At 36.5% G+C, this 16,219-nt stretch overlaps 1 protein-coding gene across 6 annotated transcripts in view; it reads left to right on the top strand.

Moving 5' to 3' along the window:
- Positions 1–269: 269 nt before the first annotated feature.
- The window catches only part of LOC131430485 (ras-specific guanine nucleotide-releasing factor 2-like), a 499,968-nt gene continuing 484,018 nt past the window's right edge, over positions 270–16,219 (top strand). For 5 of the 6 annotated variants that reach the window (XM_058595510.1, XM_058595512.1, XM_058595511.1 and 2 more), the window contains exon 1: positions 270–992. The gene's annotated coding sequence lies outside the window, so the exon portion shown is untranslated. The remainder of the gene's footprint in view (positions 993–16,219) is intronic. The other variant, XM_058595508.1, reaches the window with a different exon arrangement.

Raw genomic sequence — 16,219 nt, 5'->3', positions numbered from 1 at the left:
ACACGAGACAAGCAGGAACGGAACAAGCAGATCCCTGCCAGCCGTAGACTATCAGCACGCGCCATCATCCTCTCCGAATCCTTTGCCCAGCAACTCGCAGCCTCTCCAACTCTCCAACATCCGGTTTTTGAAGCTCTCCGGTTTTATACTCCGCTCACCCATTCTGAACGGTATGTACCTAACCTACCTATCTACATACCTGGAAGCAGGGTGGAAATTTTCGAACACGAGAGAAAGTGAAAATTTTCCTTTTCAGTCGTTTGCTACCCTTGGCGCGCTCGACACGCAATATCAATCCGGAAAACCGTGGTCGTGGATTTATTGGTCGGATACAGTGTTCCTTTTTTCCCTGGTGGTGAGCTGCTACAGCCTCCACCAGTATTTAGAAGGATAGCATGGGAACAGGCGGAGAGTTGAATTCTCATTTGCCTCGCTGTGGATGAAAGAGGTTATTTTTTCCTAGGTAGGGGCAGTATGAGATGTTCTAAAAATAGTGATGGGAAGTTACTGGTGGTAGGACCACTGTGATACCGAAGGATACAAACAGAGCGAATGAAAAATACATTAGTGAACATCCGAGGCAACAAACGTAAAAAAAAATATAACAGGGTGTAGAAAATCTCGACAGTGCAAATCCACCAACAGCCACCGAGGAAGATTTAGCTTAACGCCCAATTGAAGCCTGGAACAACCCACCGCCCGCTGTCTTTCGGGTGCATTTCGTCCTACGTACGTACGCGGATTTTCATGGATACAGTTATCTAACTGGAAGGAAATAGCAGCGACAGGCTACAAGTGTTTCAACTAATCACCGGATTCTGCGAGAAATTAAAGCAACTCGTATTGTGGCTCAACTAGTGGGTGCTCTCCGGTGTGCCATTACGTGGTTATAAACCACCTGTCGATTGCAATTAAAAGTGATTCTACCAACGCCTCATATTTCCTCCCCCGGATATCCCGCTTTCCAAACCGAGTGCTGAAGGAAGGAAAACGTGAGTGTGCTTATTCCCTTCCAGTATTTCACTGTTGATTCTCACCCAGCCATTCCTCCGAGTGTAGACAATTGGCAAAATTTAGATTCCAGGAAACAACGGAACCTGGCATTTCTTTTGAGTTCGCCACGTTCGCAATGTAGGTAGCTTTCCTTCTCGGCAACATTTTTGAAATTTCAGAAGGGAAGTAAAGAATAATGGAAATTTACCCAGCTGGGTTGGGAGCTGGGTGGCGGTTAAAAATAGCTTTCATCTCAATCACGTAAAGCATTTACTCCATGTTTTTCCAACTTCATTTCTGGGAAAATGGGTAAATGCTCTAACGATGTTTGCCTATCCCCGACGATCTGAGGGGTTGTTGTTCGGAAAAAATTGATTGAGGTTTGCGATACGCCCGACCGAGCTCGCGGTTAGCTCGGTGACAGTAGTTTTGAAGGCTAAACGGACTACTACTACTTCCTGCTGCTGGTGCCACCAGAATCGGGGTTTTCCATGGTGTTGCACATTATGCCCTTGACCGCTTACGGGTGTAGGCACAAGCGCAATCTTACCCACCGCCAGTTAGGATTTTGCTAGCGAAGTATTCCCGTTTTGTCACTTGTTCTCGATCATTCTTCGTCAGTTATTAAACTGAAATTTGCTTTCAGTCAGAAGCGATCGTTTCACCATAAAAGCTAAAAATTTTTATTCCGCAAATTGTTGTGCCTGATCTAACTATTAAAATTATTGTTATACCAAGTGTCCCTCAAGGGAACATCCTCGCACCATTTCTTTTCCGGCTGGCCGTGGATGATCTTTTCCGCGAATTTTCGCCCTTGTGGATTGTTTTCACACGAACAGTCCTCAATTTTTTTTTTCGAATTCTCGATTCCATTTGAACGATTTCCTTCTACTGAAAGCGAAAACGCTTCTCTCGACCACGCGGTCCGCTTCATGAAACGTTTTCTTTGATGGTTCCAGTGAGAGTCCATGCTGTTTTTGAATTTGTTAAATGCAAAATTCAAAACCTTTTTTTTAAAATAACTATTTATTGGAATATGAGTTAAAATTAAATTATTAAGATTTAAATTGGGTGTTCAGCCACAAGTGGTGACTTTTCAGCCCTATTATATACATGATTTGGTTATTACCATGAGGACATCATTTGCTTCCGCAATTCTGAGATCTTTGTGTAGGGAAAATTCTAAACCTACTTGTATTATGTAATGGGGAAAAGGAACTTATATACTAGCTTACTAACTAATACAGAGAGCGAATCGATTCAATTGAAGATTGCATCGATTTTTGTCGGAATTTGCTTATAATATTATGTGACATTACATCTAATGGTTCTATATTTGTGAGTCTGTGTAACTCATCTGTACTAAACCAGGAAGGACGCTTCAAAATCATTTTCAGAATTTTATTCTGCATCCTTTGAAGCGTTTTCTTCCTGGTGGAACATCAACTTGACCAAATTGGTACTGCATAAAGCATGGCTGGTCTGAAAGTTTGTTTATAAATTAACAATTTGTTTTTAAACAGAGCTTAGAATTTCTGTTTATAAGAGGATGTAAACATTTAATATATTTATTACACTTTGCCTGGATTCCTTCAATGTAATACTTGAAAGTGAGTTCTTTGTCATACGTTAAACTTAAGTATTTAGCTTGATCAGACCATGTCAATTCCAAACCATTCAATTTGAGAATGTGGTTATTGTTTGGTTTAAGAAAAGAAGCTCTTGGCTTATTAGGAAAGATAATTAATTGCGTTTTTGCTGCACTTGGTTTAATTTTCCATTTTGACAGATAATCACTGAAAATATTTAAACTTCTTTGTAGGCGACTGCAGATCACTCTTAGATTTCTACCTGTGGCTAACAGACTTGTGTCGTCACAAAATAGCGATTTCTGACAACCGAACGGTAGATTTGGAAGATCAGAAGTGAAAATATTATACAAGATTGGAGCTACGCTCGAACCCTGCGGAACACCAGCTCGTACGGGTAGCAATTCCGATTTACAATTCTGATAGCTAACCTGAAGAGTACGATCAATTAAATAATTTTGAATCATTTTGATGAAATAAATAGGAAACTGGAAATCAGACATTTTTGCTATTAAACCTTTGTGCCAAACACAGTCGAATGCTTTTTCTATGTCCAGAAGAGCAACTCCAGTGGATAACCCAGAAGATTTATTTGCTTTTATCATGTTCGTTACTCTGACAAGTTGATGAGTAGTTGAATGTTCATGACGAAATCCAAACTGCTCTGGTAAAAAAAATGAACTCTCATTTATATGAGACATCATTCTCAACAAGATAATTTTTTCAAAAAGTTTACTGATAGAAGAAAGTAAGCTAATTGGTCGATAACTTGATGTTTCTGCTGGGTTTTTATCAGGTTTCAGGATAGGAATTACTTTAGCGTTTTTCCATCTTTTTGGGAAGTAAGCTAATGAAAAACACTTGTTGAAAATTTTAACCTGAAATCTCAAGGCAACATCAGGAAGATTTTTAATAAGAATATTAAAAATTCCATCATTACCAGGAGCCTTCATGTTTTTGAGTTTCCTAATAATTGATTTAATTTCATCAAAATTCGTCTCAATAATGTCATCTTGTGATAACACTTGGGTTGATATATGGTCATATTTCAGTGAGACTTCATTTTCAATAGGACTCACAACGTTCAAATTAAAGTTGTGTACACTCTCGAACTGCTGAGCAAGTTTTTGAGCTTTTTCGCCATTTGTAAGAAGTATTTGATTTCCTTCCTTGAGAGCAGGAATTGGTTTCTGAGGTTTCTTAAGAACCTTAGAAAGTTTCTAGAAAGGTTTAGAATATGGTTTAATTTGTTCAACTTCTTTAGCGAAATTTTCATTTCGCAAATAGTAAATCTATGTTTAATTTCTTTTTGTAAATCCTTAACTACGTTTTTCATAGCAGGATCACGAGAACGTTGATATTGTCGTCGACGAACATTCTTCAATCGAATGAGCAGTTGAAGATTGTCATCGATGATAGGAGAATTTAATTTAGTTTGAGCTTTGGGAACTGAAAGATTTCTAGCTTCGATAATATAATGATTCAAATTATCAATTGCTGTGTCGATGTCCGCAGAGTTTTCTAAAATAGTTTCATGATCCCCATGATTTTCAATGTAAGATCTGTAATCCAACCAATTATCTCTATGATAGTTGAATATAGAACTAATTGGATTAATTAAAGCTTCGTTGGAAAGTCTGAATGTTACAGGAAGATGATCTGAGTCAAAGTCAGCATGAGTAATCGGTTCACTACAAATGTGACTTTGATCCGTTAGAACCAGATCAATTGTAGACGGGGTTTTCACGGAAGAGAAACAAGTCGGATTACTGGGATGAAGAACTGTGAAGTAACCAGCTGAGAGTTGATTATGAAGTATTTTACCATTACTGTTATTTTGTCTACAATTCCACTGGACATGCTTAGCATTTAAGTCCCCTATTACGAAAAATTTCGGTCGATATCTTGTGAGCTTTTGCAAATCGCCTTTAAAGAAATTTAATTGTTCGCCGGTGCATTGGAATGGCAAATATACTCCAGCGATGAAATAAATTCCATGAATGGTTTCAACTTCGATTCCCAAGCTTTCAATAACTTTAGTATTGAAAGAAGGTAAAACTCAATGTTTAATTCGCCGTTGGACATAAATGGCTACTCCACCACCCATTCCAGTAAACCTGTCAAATCGATTAACCAAATAATGTGGATTACTTTTCAATTTTACATTTGGTTTAAGAAAAGTTGACAATATGAATTTTGTGAACTTTGAGAAAATTATAAAATTCATCTTCACTCGATTTCAAAGATCGAGCATTCCAATTTAAAATTCAAGTAATTACTTAACGTCACTGTTAAATTTTAAATTCAATATAATATTATCTGCAAATTGCCATCCGATTTGAAATGTTTCAAAAAGTGATGAAGTCGAATTCATTCGGATGATCATTTGAAAAAGTTGATCTTGTAGGTACATCAATTTATTTTCAGTTATATCGCCTAAATCAACTTCATTTAAAGAAGCGAATGGCATTGAAGGAATATTTGTAGGTAGACTGCCATTAGAAGAAGATGATATGGCCGATCTACCTATTAATAAATTGTTTTCGTTAGAAGATGAACTACAAGGCGGTCCTGTGTTTTGATTATTTACATTAGAAGAATTAAGTGGTAGATTTCTACCTGTCATACATTATATACTGACATTAGAAGAAGATGATGACGAGGTCGATCTACCTGTCAATAAATTGTTTTCGTTAGAATACGAATTGGCAGGTGCCTTAGAAGAATTTTCAGGTATATTCTGTAAATTTAAGGTCGTTGATTTGACTTGTTGTCTAAGCGAACGAGCGTTTAAAATTTTTTCCCTGACAGGACATTTCAAATAATTGGATTCATGATTTCCATCGCAATTTGAACATGAAAATTTATCAGTGGTTTCATTCATTGGACAAACGTCTTTCGAATGCGATTTACCACAATTCAAACACCGTATATCCATATGATAATTTTTGGTTCAATGGCCGAAGCCTTGGCAACGACATTGCGTTAAGTTTGCAATACGATTATGCCGTTTATAATGTTCCCAATGAATTTTAATGTGGGAAATGTAACGTACTTTTTCTAAAGTTTTCAAATTGTTTACATCACTTCGATTGAAGTGTATTAGGTAAAGTTCATGGGAAATTCCAGAGCGTGGTTTAGAAGTACCATTCGCTCTTTTTTCATAAGTATTACTTGGGAAGGGGCAAAACCAAGCAATTGTTTTAGTTTATTTTTAATTTCATCAGTACTTTGATCATTAAATAAGCCTTTCAAGACAGCCTTGAAGGGTCTGTCTGATTTTATATCATATGAATAAAATTTATGAAGTTTCTCGGACAAATATCGAATAAGACGTTCGTAATCTTCCAATCCATCAACCAAGACTCGACATTCTCTTCTTCATCCGATTTGAAATGAGACTTTTACTTCCGGGAGAAAAGTAGAAAGCTCAGTACGGAATGCTTTGAAGTCGGACATCATCACCGTCACTGTTGGCATAGATTGTTGTTTCTTCCCATAACGACAAGCGTCCATTTTGGGAATTTTTGAAGAATTTTCTTCTATGTCGCTACAATCGGATTCAGGAAGAATCTCGTAAATATTGTTAGACGGCATAGGATCAGCGGAAGGGAAATCCGTCCGTTGTCTTTTATTTTTACATTCAGATTCTATAAGATCGTGAATGTTATTAGAAGAATGTTGAATAACGGATTGTGATTTATTCCGTATTGAATTATTTTTAGCCTTAGGCTTGTTGGCTTTCCGGTTGGACGCAGGCATTTTTGAAATGAATGAAATTTTAAATTAAATTAACTAGGCTAAATTAGTCTTCGATTAGAATCCTAGTTTGGAAAAGTCTTGATAAAGACTGATTTTGTGGTAGTCTTAATAAAGACTTATCAGTTCGAATAATAGTTCTTTGAATAGCTAGCCTTAAAAAAGGCTGATTAATTTCTTAGTCACTCTAATATCACTCTTTGTATAGCCTTTAGAAAGGCTGAATAATGTTAGTCTTTCAAAAGACTGTTAGTGATTCAGGTTGCCTTGAAGAAGACTGAAGCCTTGAATCAATGAAACTCTAGGTAGCCAGAAAAAAATTCCAGGAGCCAACGACTGTTCAACACCGACTGACATTCAAAACCTTAATGATGTGAATTGCCTTATGACAATTTATATCGTCTTGGTAGGAACCTGTCATGAGGCAGACCGTAATGTTTGCGGCGATTAGATTGAACGAATAAAATAATGCTTCGTTTATTTCATACTTCGATTGCTGGAAGAATCGTATTCGATTATAAAGTTATGAGAAATTTTGCCCAATACTTCAAACCAGAAAAATAATTATTCAAAGACGAAACGTAAAATAACTTTGAACTACTCAATATCAGCTTCCTACCGAGGACACGGCGCGAGAGATCCGAATTATTGTTAATTTTTTTTACTGTGCATGGAAAGAAATCCGTTACTGCCGTTATCATTAGAAAATCATGAAACCAATCATTTTAACTTATCATGAAATTATGAGCAATAACTCTTCTCCCATGAAAATTAATCATGGGGACGGGTATAGCGTGATGGGTAAGTCGATGCCTTCCACGCCGCCCGCCTGGGTTCGATTCCCAACCCCGCACATAGGGTCAGAAAGTTTTTCTGGCCCGAAGAGGCGAATGACATTAAGTGTTAAAGCCTCTATAATTGAAACAAAAAAAAATAATCATGGTTCGAAAATGCGTTACTTGCTGCAGAATGCATTTATTTCAAAGCTCGTAACTCTAATTTTCTACCCGGATATCACATTGAACCCTCTGCCTCAAGTGATGTGATAGATTAATAGATTAATGGTAAAGCAAAAAGCAGACACTGGAAAGCAAGACCTACTGAAAATGATTCTCAAGCATGTTATTTAATAATCGTGTTGTTTTATCAACATAACATAAAAATAAAGATAATGAACCGAAAATTGACATCATAAGAGAATAAGCACGGCTACAATTTTCATTTGACAAACATCAATTTTACATTTTGCTCGAATGTATTCTTACATATTTGATGTGATCGTTGTTGCTAGAATAATATTCCGAGAGCTAGCGTTTAATTCGATTATGAATTTGGAACACCATCTAACGAAAATCAGAAAAATATTTTGTTCAACCACTTTGATTAAATTGTTTCATAGATAAAACAACACAAGCTGATGCACCTAAATATTATGAATAAGAAGATTTTTTGGCAAGAATTCGACATAGAGTTTCTTTTGAAAAGGCTTGATTCACTCGTGTTTTCTCATGCAGTTCGTTTAAGTGTTTAAATTCTGAATCACAAAATCAAAACTGAAGTAATGAACGCAAGTAAACACGTTATCTCTTGCTTCGTCATTTTTCAAAAACAGAATATTTTCATTTCAAAAGAAGTTCGTCGTGCTTTCCACTGAATTTATATTGCAAAAATGACCATCGTTGCAAAAAAAAAACCATTTATGTTGCAAAAATTACCATCGTAGCAGAAACACGCCTGAAGTTATACCCAACAACTTCAAGTGCGTTATGTTTAAATTTCATCGAAATCAGTCCGAATGGATCTTGATACGAGAAATTTTAATCATGGTGTATGATCATAACATGAAAATATATTATTTTCCCCAAATCATGACTCATTTTACTCTTTCTAGAATCGGAATTTTGCCCGTGTACGGAATCATTTTAGTGTACGAAATCAAATTGCATCACTTTCAAAGGGCTGTAACTTTTTACGTATTGGATATTTTCAATTAGAATTTTTGGTGGAACTAGTTCAATGTGGAATGTTAACAAGTAAGTAATAATAGTAGTTTTCAAATCGTTGTGTGATGCAATTTGATTCCATACACTATCTGTTTATATTTAACTGCAAATGCCACCTCGCTTTTCAACTCAGAGAAGGAAAAACCCTAGAATATTTCCCTCAGTGCAAGTATCGTTATTTCTAAACAGTATTGTTTTCCATAAATACGTTTATTTCTTAAGGCAGTTTACATAAGTTTTTCTTCGCCGTAGAATCGCTTTTACATAGAATCCTTATCCTAATATAATTCAAATATAGTCATAACGATTTGAATTCAATGAAACAGAACATACCAAACCCAGTAGTATCTTCGCGATCCGCCCGCGAAAAACATTTTCTCAGAGTCAATATGTCTGAAATTACTTGAAAATATTTTTGAGATTTCCATCGAGCGTAGGTGTTCCGGGATTCCACAAACTTCGCGCTGCATGGATGTGTCGAAAAATAAAGTCAGGGACATTTAGGAGGCTGTCACGGATAGGAATATATCTTGAAGGGTTTATTTCCTGGAACATATGGTTAAAATATACTGTCATGAATCTTGTTTGAGATTGAAGCTCGACTAGCCTTTCGAAGTTATTAATAACCAAGAGATTCAGTACCTCACTTTTTATTAGCAGTTGTGATAAAACCTCCCAAAAACGATTTTTCAATGGAAGAACTTCCGCCAGAACTTCAAGACTCAGGATTTTGAATGGCGGTAACTTTCACTTACCTCCAGTCAGGTGGAACAATATTTTGCTCAAGAAACTTGTTGAACAATTCCAAGTCAAAGTCTTGGCATTACATTCCTTTTGTGAAGTTTGGCCTTTCTGTTTCAACAGACTTCGCAGCCGATGTTTAGCGTACAGAATCATTGCATGGCTAGTACTACGATCCTACTCACACTATGAATCCTTCCAGGTCGGGACTCGAACATACGTCAACTGGCTTGTAAGACCAGCGCTGTATGCATTGAACCACCAACCCGGGTCTTTTTGCGAGATCGGGCAGATTCTTCACCAAGTTGAATTTAATTCTGTCCAACCCAGGAGCGTTATTGTTACAAGACAAGAGTGCTATAGAAAATTCCATCAATGAAAAGGGGCTATCAATGAAACAATTATTTAGAGGAAATTCCAGAAAAATGCTCTTCGTAGAAACAGAATCTGGACAAACTTTCCTAGCAAAGTCAAATATCCACCGGTTCGAGTGCTCTTCACTCTCATTTCCCACGTTACGATTTCTTATTCGTCTGGCCGTATTCCAAAGAGTGACGTTTCTCTTGACAAACCTTCGACAAAATGTCTCCAATAGCTACATTTCTTAGCCAGACGTATGCTCTTGTACGTGGTTTCTAAAGTTAAGAATTTCTCAAAATTCTGAGAAGTTCCTGCTCCTCGTTTTAAGAACGTCTTGAAAGCATTTTGTTTCACGTGTATAGCATCTGAGCACTCTTTGTCCCACCAGGGGTTTGGCACTCTTTGTCCCACCAGGGCTGCTTCAAAAACGTTCTAGCTATTGGAAGGAATGCCGTTATGAGTTTATTTAAGGGTTCAGAAATATTGAATGCTGTGAAAATCCATTCTATAATTTCTGAAAGATTCAGTAATCCTGTTGGTGGCTATAAAATAGAGCCCACTGGATTAATTTTTCTTCTTCTGTGTTTGATCCTGAATTGGTTTGGGAATCAGGTGAATCTTCTGTTTAACAAAGGATTCTTTTTTCAAAGGTGCAATTTTAGGTGTCTTTTTTGGTAATTTGGAGGAGGACTTCGTTCTCTTAACTTACCCTTGGATAGTGATAAACGAAGAACCTATTTCCGACAGAGTCAAATTCCTCTGGTTCCGCAAGATTTGAAAAAACGTTTTCGGTTTTCAAAGAGGGGACATCAATGACCGTTTTAAGCATTTCTGCATATTTAAGCGCACAGAATGCTTTTAAAGAAAGCATTCCTAAACAGTATGTTTTGTCAGTATCTAGTATAAAATTTAGTGTAGCAGTAAATATTGCATCAAATTTTGAACCGCTTTCCCCATGATTCACACTTTTAAATTCGGTGCCTCTCTTAACACCGTAACTTTGATCACAATTTCGTCACATAATGTACGACCTAAAGAGTACCGTCCAATTTGTTATTAATTTTAATTTTACATTCAGTTGGCCGATTTTGGTCGCAGAAAAAAAATTAATTACGAAAAACCTTAACAGCACTAACTTTGGTTTCCTGATTTCAGATGATCCGGCACCAAATTAAAAAGGGCATCGAAGTTATACTTTTTTTCTGAGACATGTAGTGTCTTTTTCATATAGAAAAACGTGCTTAATCCACCTAGCAGTGAGATGATACCTTTTTTTATCAATCCGCATGTGTTTTTTGCATGAATATTCTTCGGAAAACAGAATTGGATAAAATTGGATTTATTTAATTTAATTTAATTTGACCTTTTGTTTCTGAAATTCGAGTTGTCTTTATTTGAGAAAACGATTGAGCTTTGAAAAACGATTCGATAGTGGAACCGAAATTCGAAATTCGGTGTAGCCGAAGTCAGACAAATTCACCTGAGTAGCTGTATAGTTTACATTTGTTTCAAAATGTTTGAAAATCAATGTAGATATTTTTGAGAAATCGTAGTGCGAATTAAATTTTTGGGTGCCTTCCGAAACGAAAACTGAATACAACCAAAAATGAAATAAGTTTATTTGGTTATCGACTGTCCAAATCTTCAAACCCGATAAACCGGTTTAATTTATGTGAAATAGACATTTTTATACTAATCACCCTGTATACCCTAGACCGGAAGTCGGATCTGACTGAAAAACAAGATGTTTTATAGAATCTTAAAATTTTTCATTTGAATCTTAGATCGGTTAAACCATCTACGAGAAAAATGAGTTACACAGTTTTATTTTCGTTTCACATATCATCCTGTAGTTCCGGAAACAAAAGACGGAATCAAACATAATTCAGGAATCTTGTTTGGGAGTATACGACTTTTCATATGAATCTGAGTTTGTAGAAAACGGTTGAGTCATCTCCGAAAAAAATTGAGTGAAATTATTTGTCATACACGCATTTGCTGATCTCGACGAACTAATTCGAATGGTATATGGCTGTTATGTTCTTCCAGCATTTATTGCTGTAAGTAGTTTAAATCAATATAATTGTGAAATTGCTAGTAACTCGAAAATGCTGCCATCATCTGGTTCAGATATGGCATATTCGAACGATTATGTTACCAAAAACGAACCGTGCTAAAATGGTCCGAGCAAAATAGCTGTACACAGTCTTTTGGGTACTTAGAAACAAATGTATGTAAAAGTATAAAAATCGTGTTTTATGTTGCTCCCAAGCATTTCTTTGTCATACAGCGCTCGAAACTTCTACTGCTGGAATAGGGGAAAAGGTCGTTTACACAAAAATATTGATATCTCTGTTGAAAATGAACGGATTTTAACAATCTATGGTTTGTTGGATAGGTATTACCGTGCGAAATCTAAGTCTGACAATATAATCTATTTTCATGGTCAATTGTGACAGATACTGTCAAAAAACTGAAAATTTTGACATAAAACTTCGTATAACTCAAAAAGTAAACATCCGATCTCAAAACCATTCAATAGCGTTCTGGGTGACGGGGAGACCTTTCATTTACGACTAGTTTGATCAAAATCGGTCCAGCCATCTCTGAGATCTCGACCTCTTAGTTGCCAACACACATACAGATACACACACACATACACACACACACACACACACACACACACGGACATTTGCTCAGTTCGTCGAGCTGAATCGATTCCTATATGACTTTCGGCCTCGGAAAATTTTCCTAAAGTTGAGCGAATTCTATACCCATTTTTTATATATATTTATCACTGTGGAAACTGACTTTTGAAATATACTATTCGACTCAGTTCGTCGAGTACGCAAATTGTCTATGTGTTTGTGTGTTTTTATGTGTGTATATATGAAAAATGTGCACTCGATTTTCTCGGATGTTTTTCAACTTAGATTTAAATTAAAGACTTCATAGCCATTTATAGAATTTCACCGGGATCCGACTTCCGGTTCCGGAGTTATGGGGTTAAATGCGCAAAATTAACTAAAATAGTGCGCTCGATTATCTCAGAGACCGCTTATTCAATTTTTACAAGTTTACAGGTTTAAATGAGAGGTCTTAGGATCCCATATGACCCTATCGACTTTCATCCGGATAGGACTATCGTTTCCGGAATTACAGACTGACACGGAAGAATCGAGCCAAAGCCATTCAAATAGCCGAATAATGCTTGAATTTTGCAGGTATTATTAGTTTATGATCAAATACGGTGATTTTGAGTACAACGAATCATCGTTTCTGGTTCCGGTTGTACCAGAAAAGTGTTCTAGTGCTTCAAACCGGAAATCACTCCAATTTCTCAGAAACGGCTAGATTTTCCCTAACACAGATATAAATGACAAGTATCATGTCTTAGAAATGCATAAAACCTCGAGTTCTGGTGTGATCTAAAAAAAATTTTTTTTTACAAAAAACGAATATTTTCAGAGAGTTGACTCAAGCCAATTTCAGGATGACACCAAATCTCAATTGCGATCATCGCACTATATTCTTTGCGAAAACTTAATACGTGCACTGATAAACTGAAGGCTCTTATCGATAAAAAGTTATAAAATTCTCGCATCAGTCCTGTACTTTAACGTAGGGAAGTTACCAATAATGTAATGAAAGAGATGCTACTTTTTCTACTGGAGCAACTAGCGAATCTTGGTGTGGGGGCGTTACATGTAGATTACAATCCACTGATTTTGAGACCAGTAATTAGCCAAACAATGTGGTGAATCGACTGACGTAATGTCTACTGGTAGGGTTATATATAATCAGGTTATTTTAACCGCTAGTATCACACTTCAACAAGCATTACTTAATAAAGAAAAAATAGCGACACCACAAATACGATAACTAGCGATGCCCAAAACCATAATTTTAATTACATGAATTAACGTTTGTGTATAGTTCAATTATGCAAGGATCGATATTTAGTACTTAACACCGAATATAGAGTATTCGCTAGCGAGTTTTCAAGCAAAGTCTGTTTTTTTCCTGCGTCAAAAATAATTTATATATTTCAAGAAATTGATGGAGTACATCCGCCATCGCATGATACGATGTCTCGTCATTTTAAATGTGATGATTTTTATGTTTATGTTGAACACATAGAGAATTTCTTACATAATACGAATTCGTGAAAATCAAAGCAGTGAAAAATTGTATAAATTATGGAGCAGTCGTTATTCGCTTTAAAATGGTACGGCAATAAGCCCCGCACAGCAGTTTCGAATAAGATGTTGTGTTGCGACTTTTTTAAAATGAGAGTAGGGGATAGTATTACCCTTCTTTTTTAAGTATTCAAGACTTTTCTGAGCAAAAGTTTTATACGATCTTTCTGCTACGCCAATTGTCAATTGTCGTTTGCAGGAAAATATGAAAAATAAATCTGAAAATATCACTAGGCAGCTTTTCTATGTAAAGTTTTGCTTCGACTAAACAAGCATTTTAACCCTATGAAACATCAAATGGTCGGTTACTACTTAGTAATTAACTTTTAGTAGTGCTAATGTCTGTTTTTATAATATAAAAATCCAGAGAAACAAAGCCATTTCTTTAATATACGAATTTTCTTATAACATTCACTCTACGGACATTATGCCTCACATTCGATTCAACGGTTTGCTTTGAGTTAAAATATTGTTTTAAAAATTTATTATGGTTATTAAAACAAAATGTAGCGTTGGGAGGATCAAACCTGCTGGTTTCAGTTCGCTTTCTCATCTCATCCAACTCAGTCGATAAAACAAAACCGGTTACGTTCGGGACGGAAGAAACCAAGTACAGTATTGTGTAGTGAACAATAGAACGACCTCGAAATGAGTGAACCAAACGAACAAAAGCTACCGCCGACACGAAAGAATACAATTGTTGTTGACTTCAGACAGTGCAAAATTCGACCTTCGATACGAGAACTTGAAGGTTTGCTTAAGGAGCAAATGCATCTTGACATTAAACGTGTGAATTTACTTGAATGCAATAAGACGAATAATGTTGTTTACATTCAGTTTTATAAAGATTTGGATGCAATTCAATTCGCAAAAGACAATAACAATGTGCACTATGTGGAGCACGAGAACATTAAGTACAACATTCCAGTATATATGGATTACAGTGCTATAGAAGTGCGTGTGCATGATCGTCACTCAAGCGTCACCGATTCTTATATTCGCAAAACTATGCCCCAATACGGAGAGATTCTCTCTATCGAAAAAGAAAAGTGGAAGATTTTTTTCCCCGGTATTCTAGTTGGCGTCGTTTGTTACGCATGCGCATGAGGAGGCCTATACCTTCTTATGTGACATTCGGTCAGGATACAAGAATCCCGTGCAAATCACTTGTTACCTATGACAATCAGATGGCCACATGTCAATATTGCCAAAAAGCTGTTCACTACGGTAAGCCATGTGATAAACTGGACAAGGAGACAACTACACCAAAGGACAACGGTCACACCAACCCCAAGCAACCCCAGTACACCTGTGACAGTCACAAACAACAGTGAAGCATCCCACAAACAACAGTGAAACCATCCAATGTATCCCCTATAGAACAAACTACACCAGCTGCAGTTAACAACTTACCATCCAACCAACCAGCAACTGCAAACAATGTACAACAAGGCGCATCTGCAGCAACTAGTAACGAAATCAACAACAATACCACCGATGCGGCAATGAATGACGAGACGAACCGCGAACAAACTGCCCCTCAATCCTCGCAGGAGGAAATTGGAAGCTCCTCTCCCTCTAGAAAAAGGGTGACAAGGAGATCCAATACAAAAATATTTTTATCTAAAAACTCAGCTCAATCGGCCACGTAAAGCTTGTGCGCAAATAGGCCTGAATAAACTATGTTTTAAATAAAAGAAAAAAAAAGTGACGTAACCGACAAAACGCACTCTATTTTTCATCGCTCTATAGAGATGACTGAACCGATTCCAACAAACTTAAGATAGTTTAAAAGTTACTCTTGAGTCATTATTGAAGTTAAAAAATCAAATGGTTTTCACTTCCGGTTCAGGAGATGTAATGGCATAAGTGACGTAACCGACAAAAAGTGTTGTTTCTTTTAACCGCTCAATTTTTAAAAAAAGACTAAGCCGATTTTAAGACGTCTAGAATCGTTTGAAAGGTACTAATGAATTGTAGATCAAGTTTGAGTTAACCTGCAAAAAGCCCGTTTTGGCTTTTCTTTTATAGAAAGATTAGTAAAAATTGTTCTGTACTATTCGAAATAGTTCGTCAAGCTGAGCTATGTGTGTGTCAGAAAATGTCACTAATTTTTCTCAGAGATGGTGTTACGCCATTTGCGAACGTGCTTCTCCCGTCAGTTGGTGGTGCCCCCATCGAGCAGTCAAAAGGTCACTGCGCCAATGGAACGAAGAGGAAGCAGGAACCGCTGTCAAACTGAAAATGTTGAAAGTCACGGTGCAATAGCAGTACAGTACAGTGCAGTGAAGTATTGTTTACTTTATTACTAGTAATTATATACTAAAAGTGAACTTTAAAACCTAGGTATGAAATCTAAACTCTCTTATTCTACTGAAATGTTATTACAATAACAAACTAAATATTGAATTACCTAATACTAAACCTAAACTATTCTAACCTATATAGCCTGAACACCTGCGTGTGAACAACAGTTGAACGAACCACAGTAAGCGAGAAGAAGAAAACTGAACGTAAGCTAAAATTTCTTATAAATATCCTTTCCTAACTATTGAAATTCTGCAGGAAATTAAAA

Source organism: Malaya genurostris, chromosome 2, assembly GCF_030247185.1.
Source record: "Malaya genurostris strain Urasoe2022 chromosome 2, Malgen_1.1, whole genome shotgun sequence".
Classification (NCBI taxonomy): domain Eukaryota; kingdom Metazoa; phylum Arthropoda; class Insecta; order Diptera; family Culicidae; genus Malaya; species Malaya genurostris.
This window is presented reverse-complemented; position numbering and strand designations above follow the sequence as displayed.